The sequence below is a fragment of the Rattus norvegicus genome, chromosome 12 (assembly GCF_021556685.1).
Source record: "Rattus norvegicus strain SHRSP/BbbUtx chromosome 12, alternate assembly SHRSP_T2T, whole genome shotgun sequence".
Classification (NCBI taxonomy): domain Eukaryota; kingdom Metazoa; phylum Chordata; class Mammalia; order Rodentia; family Muridae; genus Rattus; species Rattus norvegicus.
This window is the reverse complement of record NC_141545.1, coordinates 7453140-7460639: the sequence shown is the minus strand read 5'-3', so window position 1 is coordinate 7460639 and position 7500 is coordinate 7453140. Positions and strand designations below refer to the sequence as shown.

The following is a 7500-nucleotide window of genomic DNA, read 5'->3' as shown; positions in this document are numbered from 1 at the left end:
CAGGAGCTCAGGAGCTCAGGAGCTCAGGAGCTCAGGAGCTCAGGAGCTCAGGAGCTCAGGAGCTCAGGAGCTCAGGAGCTCAGGAGCTCAGGAGCTCAGGAGCTCAGGAGCTCAGGAGCTCAGGAGCTCAGGAGCTCAGGAGCTCAGGAGCTCAGGAGCTCAGGAGCTCAGGAGCTCAGGAGCTCAGGAGCTCAGGAGCTCAGGAGCTCAGGAGCTCAGGAGCTCAGGAGCTCAGGAGCTCAGGAGCTCAGGAGCTCAGGAGCTCAGGAGCTCAGGAGCTCAGGAGCTCAGGAGCTCAGGAGCTCAGGAGCTCAGGAGCTCAGGAGCTCAGGAGCTCAGGAGCTCAGGAGCTCAGGAGCTCAGGAGCTCAGGAGCTCAGGAGCTCAGGAGCTCAGGAGCTCAGGAGCTCAGGAGCTCAGGAGCTCAGGAGCTCAGGAGCTCAGGAGCTCAGGAGCTCAGGAGCTCAGGAGCTCAGGAGCTCAGGAGCTCAGGAGCTCAGGAGCTCAGGAGCTCAGGAGCTCAGGAGCTCAGGAGCTCAGGAGCTCAGGAGCTCAGGAGCTCAGGAGCTCAGGAGCTCAGGAGCTCAGGAGCTCAGGAGCTCAGGAGCTCAGGAGCTCAGGAGCTCAGGAGCTCAGGAGCTCAGGAGCTCAGGAGCTCAGGAGCTCAGGAGCTCAGGAGCTCAGGAGCTCAGGAGCTCAGGAGCTCAGGAGCTCAGGAGCTCAGGAGCTCAGGAGCTCAGGAGCTCAGGAGCTCAGGAGCTCAGGAGCTCAGGAGCTCAGGAGCTCAGGAGCTCAGGAGCTCAGGAGCTCAGGAGCTCAGGAGCTCAGGAGCTCAGGAGCTCAGGAGCTCAGGAGCTCAGGAGCTCAGGAGCTCAGGAGCTCAGGAGCTCAGGAGCTCAGGAGCTCAGGAGCTCAGGAGCTCAGGAGCTCAGGAGCTCAGGAGCTCAGGAGCTCAGGAGCTCAGGAGCTCAGGAGCTCAGGAGCTCAGGAGCTCAGGAGCTCAGGAGCTCAGGAGCTCAGGAGCTCAGGAGCTCAGGAGCTCAGGAGCTCAGGAGCTCAGGAGCTCAGGAGCTCAGGAGCTCAGGAGCTCAGGAGCTCAGGAGCTCAGGAGCTCAGGAGCTCAGGAGCTCAGGAGCTCAGGAGCTCAGGAGCTCAGGAGCTCAGGAGATTTCAGGACAGCAGGGATACACAGTGAGACCATGTGCGTAACAAACCAACAGAAACCAAAACAACAAAGCAACCTTAAAAAACCCATCCCAAACCAAACCAAACCACACCAACAAACAGAAATAGACTTTACAACTTTTTTAAAAAAGATGTATTTCTTATATATAAGTACACTGTAGCTGTCTTCAGACACACCAGAAGAGGGCATCAGATCTCACTACAGATGGCTGTGAGACACCATGTCGTTGCTGGGATTTGAACTCAGAACCTCTGGAAGAGCAGTCAGTGCTCTTAACCACTAAGCCATCCTTCCAGCCCGACTTTACAACTTTTATTTTGCCTTTTTTTTTCCTTCCCCAGAGCTAAGGATCGAACCCAGGGCCTTGTGCTTGCTAGGCATGTGCCCTACGACTGAGTTAAATCCCCAACCCTAAAAATAGACTTTAAAAATGTCAGAGGAACCCCTCCTCTAGGATGTGCCTGAGCTGAAGCACATAGGCGGGAGACTCTGCAGAATCCGCGGCCCTGAGCATCTGAGCGTGCTTCAAGTCTCCGATTAAATTTTAAAAATGGCCTCCAATAAAACTACATTGCAAAAATTGGGAAAAAAAAAAAACAGAATGGAAAGAGTAAAAGAGTTGAAGATGCTGAGCCTGAAGAATTTGTGGTAGAAAAAGTACTGAACCATTGTGTAGTGAACTATTTCGTGAAGTGGAAGGGGTTTACAGATGCCGATAATACTTGGGTACCAGGAGAAAATTTAGATTGTCCAGAATTAATTGAAGCACTTCTTCATTCTCGAAAAGCTGGTAAAGAAAACGATTGTCCAAAAAGGAAATGTTTATCTGATAGTGAATCCGATGAGAGCAAATCGAAGAAGAGAGATGCTGCTGACAAGCAAAGGAGGCGAATATGAAGTGGCCTCAGATTGTCATCGCCTTCTATGAGGAGTGGCTGATTTGGCATTCTTGTACCGAAATGAAGTACAATAATTGTTTGCATATATAAATACACAATATTATATATATATGTATATAAAATATACATATATATATATATATGAATGATCTGGATCTTGGGTTTTGAATTACTAGTGTGGATCAAAGAGCATCCTGATGAAAATCAAGTCTGATATGCTAGTTTTGAAAGCATTGGCAGTAGTTGGGAGATTTTTGGTTTTCGTTCTGCGTCAAAAGGCACTGACTCCTTTGAGCGAGTGAGAGCTCTCTGTAGTTGCTTCCTGTAACAGTAGAGTACTTGACACCATGTTGTATTTCCTCGGCTTGAAGAACAGCTTTTCTTAAACACTGGGGAGATTTTACAGTCATGACTCAAGTCAGAACTTATTTTTAACTGGGACACAGAAGGACCATTCTGGTTTGTGTGTGTGTGTGTGTGTGTGTGTGTGTGTGTGTGTGTGTGTGTGCGCGCGCGCGTTTGTTTGTATGCAGTGTATGCATAAAACACTTACATAACCTGTCTGTTTTAGCTTGCTTTTAATACTCAAAAGAGCTGAACGTGAAAACACAGGTTGATGAGAGGCCATCAGCCTGACCATTTTCCTGATACCATAACCTTTCGGATTAAGCAGAGTCTGTAATGTATTGGATAGTTTAAAAGCAAGCCCATCAGAATTGATGTATTATCAAATAAATACAGTAGTTTATTTTTATACCAACTCCACCTTCAGAAAACGGAATTAAACGAAGTAGTAGCTTGATTTAACAACAAGAGTTGGCCTAGTGTGGTGGTGTGCACCTTTAATGCCAGAACTCTAGAGGCAGGTGGAGCTGTGATTTAAGAGGCCAGCTGATCTACAGAGGCAGGTCCGTGTCAGCTGTTCTGTGTAAAGGTTCCTCTGGTTGAAACATTCCTTTGTAGGAAGTTAAAATCTGTACTAAAAGGTTATGATTCATGGAATCTGTTTGATGTGGAAGTAGAATCATGGTTAGAGCTGATGTTGGCCATTAAGTCCTGCTGTGGTTTAGTCCCTGGAAGCTCTGGTTGGTTGGTGTTGTTGTTCATATGGGGTCTCAAGTCCCTTCAAGCTCTTTTAGTCCTTTCTCTGATTTCTTCAACTGGGGTCCTGCGCTCAGTTCACTGGTTTGTTGCTCGCATTCACCTATGTATCTGCCGTATTCTGGCTGTGTCATGAATAGTTTTATATTCCTTAAAAAAATGTCAGAAGAGCCTACAGCCATACCACCCGGAACGTGCCCGATCTCGTCTGATCTCGGAAGCTAAGCAGGGTCGGGCATGCTTAGTACGTGGATGGGAGACCACCTGGGATACCGGGTGCTGTAGGCTTTTGGGGGTTGGGGATTTAACTCAGTGGTAGAGCTCTTGCCAGGCAATCAAAATCAGGAGCTCAGGAGCTCAGGAGCTCAGGAGCTCAGGAGCTCAGGAGCTCAGGAGCTCAGGAGCTCAGGAGCTCAGGAGCTCAGGAGATTTCAGGACAGCAGGGATACACAGTGAGACCATGTGCGTAACAAACCAACAGAAACCAAAACAACAAAGCAACCTTAAAAAACCCATCCCAAACCAAACCAAACCACACCAACAAACAGAAATAGACTTTACAACTTTTTTAAAAAAGATGTATTTCTTATATATAAGTACACTGTAGCTGTCTTCAGACACACCAGAAGAGGGCATCAGATCTCACTACAGATGGCTGTGAGACACCATGTCGTTGCTGGGATTTGAACTCAGAACCTCTGGAAGAGCAGTCAGTGCTCTTAACCACTAAGCCATCCTTCCAGCCCGACTTTACAACTTTTATTTTGCCTTTTTTTTTCCTTCCCCAGAGCTAAGGATCGAACCCAGGGCCTTGTGCTTGCTAGGCATGTGCCCTACGACTGAGTTAAATCCCCAACCCTAAAAATAGACTTTAAAAATGTCAGAGGAACCCCTCCTCTAGGATGTGCCTGAGCTGAAGCACATAGGCGGGAGACTCTGCAGAATCCGCGGCCCTGAGCATCTGAGCGCGCTTCAAGTCTCCGATTAAATTTTAAAAATGGCCTCCAATAAAACTACATTGCAAAAATTGGGAAAAAAAAAAACAGAATGGAAAGAGTAAAAGAGTTGAAGATGCTGAGCCTGAAGAATTTGTGGTAGAAAAAGTACTGAACCATTGTGTAGTGAACTATTTCGTGAAGTGGAAGGGGTTTACAGATGCCGATAATACTTGGGTACCAGGAGAAAATTTAGATTGTCCAGAATTAATTGAAGCACTTCTTCATTCTCGAAAAGCTGGTAAAGAAAACGATTGTCCAAAAAGGAAATCTTTATCTGATAGTGAATCCGATGAGAGCAAATCGAAGAAGAGAGATGCTGCTGACAAGCAAAGGAGGCGAATATGAAGTGGCCTCAGATTGTCATCGCCTTCTATGAGGAGTGGCTGATTTGGCATTCTTGTACCGAAATGAAGTACAATAATTGTTTGCATATATAAATACACAATATTATATATATATATGTATATAAAATATATATATATATATATATATATGAATGATCTGGATCTTGGGTTTTGAATTACTAGTGTGGATCAAAGAGCATCCTGATGAAAATCAAGTCTGATATGCTAGTTTTGAAAGCATTGGCAGTAGTTGGGAGATTTTTGGTTTTCGTTCTGCGTCAAAAGGCACTGACTCCTTTGAGCGAGTGAGAGCTCTCTGTAGTTGCTTCCTGTAACAGTAGAGTGCTTGACACCATGTTGTATTTCCTCGGCTTGAAGAACAGCTTTTCTTAAACACTGGGGAGATTTTACAGTCATGACTCAAGTCAGAACTTATTTTTAACTGGGACACAGAAGGACCATTCTGGTTTGTGTGTGTGTGTGTGTGTGTGTGTGTGTGTGTGTGTGTGTGTGTGTGTGTGCGCGCGTTTGTTTGTATGCAGTGTATGCATAAAACACTTACATAACCTGTCTGTTTTAGCTTGCTTTTAATACTCAAAAGAGCTGAACGTGAAAACACAGGTTGATGAGAGGCCATCAGCCTGACCATTTTCCTGATACCATAACCTTTCGGATTAAGCAGAGTCTGTAATGTATTGGATAGTTTAAAAGCAAGCCCATCAGAATTGATGTATTATCAAATAAATACAGTAGTTTATTTTTATACCAACTCCACCTTCAGAAAACGGAATTAAACGAAGTAGTAGCTTGATTTAACAACAAGACTTGGCCTAGTGTGGTGGTGTGCACCTTTAATGCCAGAACTCTAGAGGCAGGTGGAGCTGTGATTTAAGAGGCCAGCTGATCTACAGAGGCTGGTCCGAGTCAGCTGTTCCGTGTAAAGTTTCCTCTGGTTGAAACATTCCTTTGTAGGAAGTTAAAATCTGTACTAAAAGGTTATGATTCATGGAATCTGTTTGATGTGGAAGTAGAATCATGGTTAGAGCTGATGTTGGCCATTAAGTCCTGCTGTGGTTTAGTCCCTGGAAGCTCTGGTTGGTTGGTGTTGTTGTTCATATGGGGTCTCAAGTCCCTTCAAGCTCTTTTAGTCCTTTCTCTGATTTCTTCAACTGGGGTCCTGCGCTCAGTTCACTGGTTTGTTGCTCGCATTCACCTATGTATCTGCCGTATTCTGGCTGTGTCAATGAATAGTTTTATATTCCTTAAAAAAATGTCAGAAGAGCCTACAGCCATACCACCCGGAACGTGCCCGATCTCGTCTGATCTCGGAAGCTAAGCAGGGTCGGGCATGCTTAGTACGTGGATGGGAGACCACCTGGGATACCGGGTGCTGTAGGCTTTTGGGGGTTGGGGATTTAACTCAGTGTTAGAGCTCTTGCCAGGCAATCAAAATCGCTCAGGAGCTCAGGAGCTCAGGAGCTCAGGAGCTCAGGAGGTCAGGAGCTCAGGAGCTCAGGAGGTCAGGAGGTCAGGAGGTCAGGAGCTCAGGAGCTCAGGAGCTCAGGAGGTCAGGAGGTCAGGAGGTCAGGAGGTCAGGAGCTCAGGAGCTCAGGAGGTCAGGAGCTCAGGAGCTCAGGAGGTCAGGAGGTCAGGAGGTCAGGAGGTCAGGAGCTCAGGAGCTCAGGAGCTCAGGAGCTCAGGAGCTCAGGAGCTCAGGAGGTCAGGAGGTCAGGAGCTCAGGAGGTCAGGAGGTCAGGAGGTCAGGAGCTCAGGAGCTCAGGAGGTCAGGAGGTCAGGAGGTCAGGAGGTCAGGAGCTCAGGAGCTCAGGAGCTCAGGAGGTCAGGAGGTCAGGAGGTCAGGAGCTCAGGAGCTCAGGAGCTCAGGAGCTCAGGAGGTCAGGAGGTCAGGAGGTCAGGAGGTCAGGAGGTCAGGAGCTCAGGAGCTCAGGAGCTCAGGAGGTCAGGAGGTCAGGAGGTCAGGAGGTCAGGAGCTCAGGAGCTCAGGAGCTCAGGAGCTCAGGAGCTCAGGAGCTCAGGAGCTCAGGAGCTCAGGAGCTCAGGAGCTCAGGAGCTCAGGAGCTCAGGAGCTCAGGAGCTCAGGAGCTCAGGAGCTCAGGAGCTCAGGAGCTCAGGAGCTCAGGAGCTCAGGAGCTCAGGAGCTCAGGAGCTCAGGAGCTCAGGAGCTCAGGAGCTCAGGAGCTCAGGAGCTCAGGAGCTCAGGAGCTCAGGAGCTCAGGAGCTCAGGAGCTCAGGAGCTCAGGAGCTCAGGAGCTCAGGAGCTCAGGAGCTCAGGAGCTCAGGAGCTCAGGAGCTCAGGAGCTCAGGAGCTCAGGAGCTCAGGAGCTCAGGAGCTCAGGAGCTCAGGAGCTCAGGAGCTCAGGAGCTCAGGAGCTCAGGAGCTCAGGAGCTCAGGAGCTCAGGAGCTCAGGAGCTCAGGAGCTCAGGAGCTCAGGAGCTCAGGAGCTCAGGAGCTCAGGAGCTCAGGAGCTCAGGAGCTCAGGAGCTCAGGAGCTCAGGAGCTCAGGAGCTCAGGAGCTCAGGAGCTCAGGAGCTCAGGAGCTCAGGAGCTCAGGAGCTCAGGAGCTCAGGAGCTCAGGAGCTCAGGAGCTCAGGAGCTCAGGAGCTCAGGAGCTCAGGAGCTCAGGAGCTCAGGAGCTCAGGAGCTCAGGAGCTCAGGAGCTCAGGAGCTCAGGAGCTCAGGAGCTCAGGAGCTCAGGAGCTCAGGAGCTCAGGAGCTCAGGAGCTCAGGAGCTCAGGAGCTCAGGAGCTCAGGAGCTCAGGAGCTCAGGAGCTCAGGAGCTCAGGAGCTCAGGAGCTCAGGAGCTCAGGAGCTCAGGAGCTCAGGAGCTCAGGAGCTCAGGAGCTCAGGAGCTCAGGAGCTCAGGAGCTCAGGAGCTCAGGAGCTCAGGAGCTCAGGAGCTCAGGAGCTCAGGAGCTCAGGAGCTCAGGAGCTCAGGAGCTCAGGAGCTCAGG

At 49.3% G+C, this 7500-nt stretch overlaps 2 pseudogenes; both read left to right on the top strand.

Moving 5' to 3' along the window:
• Positions 1 to 3355: 3355 nt before the first annotated feature.
• On the top strand, positions 3356 to 3473 carry LOC148002015 (5S ribosomal RNA; annotated as a pseudogene).
• Positions 3474 to 5808: 2335 nt separating this feature from the next.
• LOC148002014 (5S ribosomal RNA) lies at positions 5809 to 5926 on the top strand (annotated as a pseudogene).
• The last annotated feature ends 1574 nt before the right edge of the window (positions 5927 to 7500 follow it).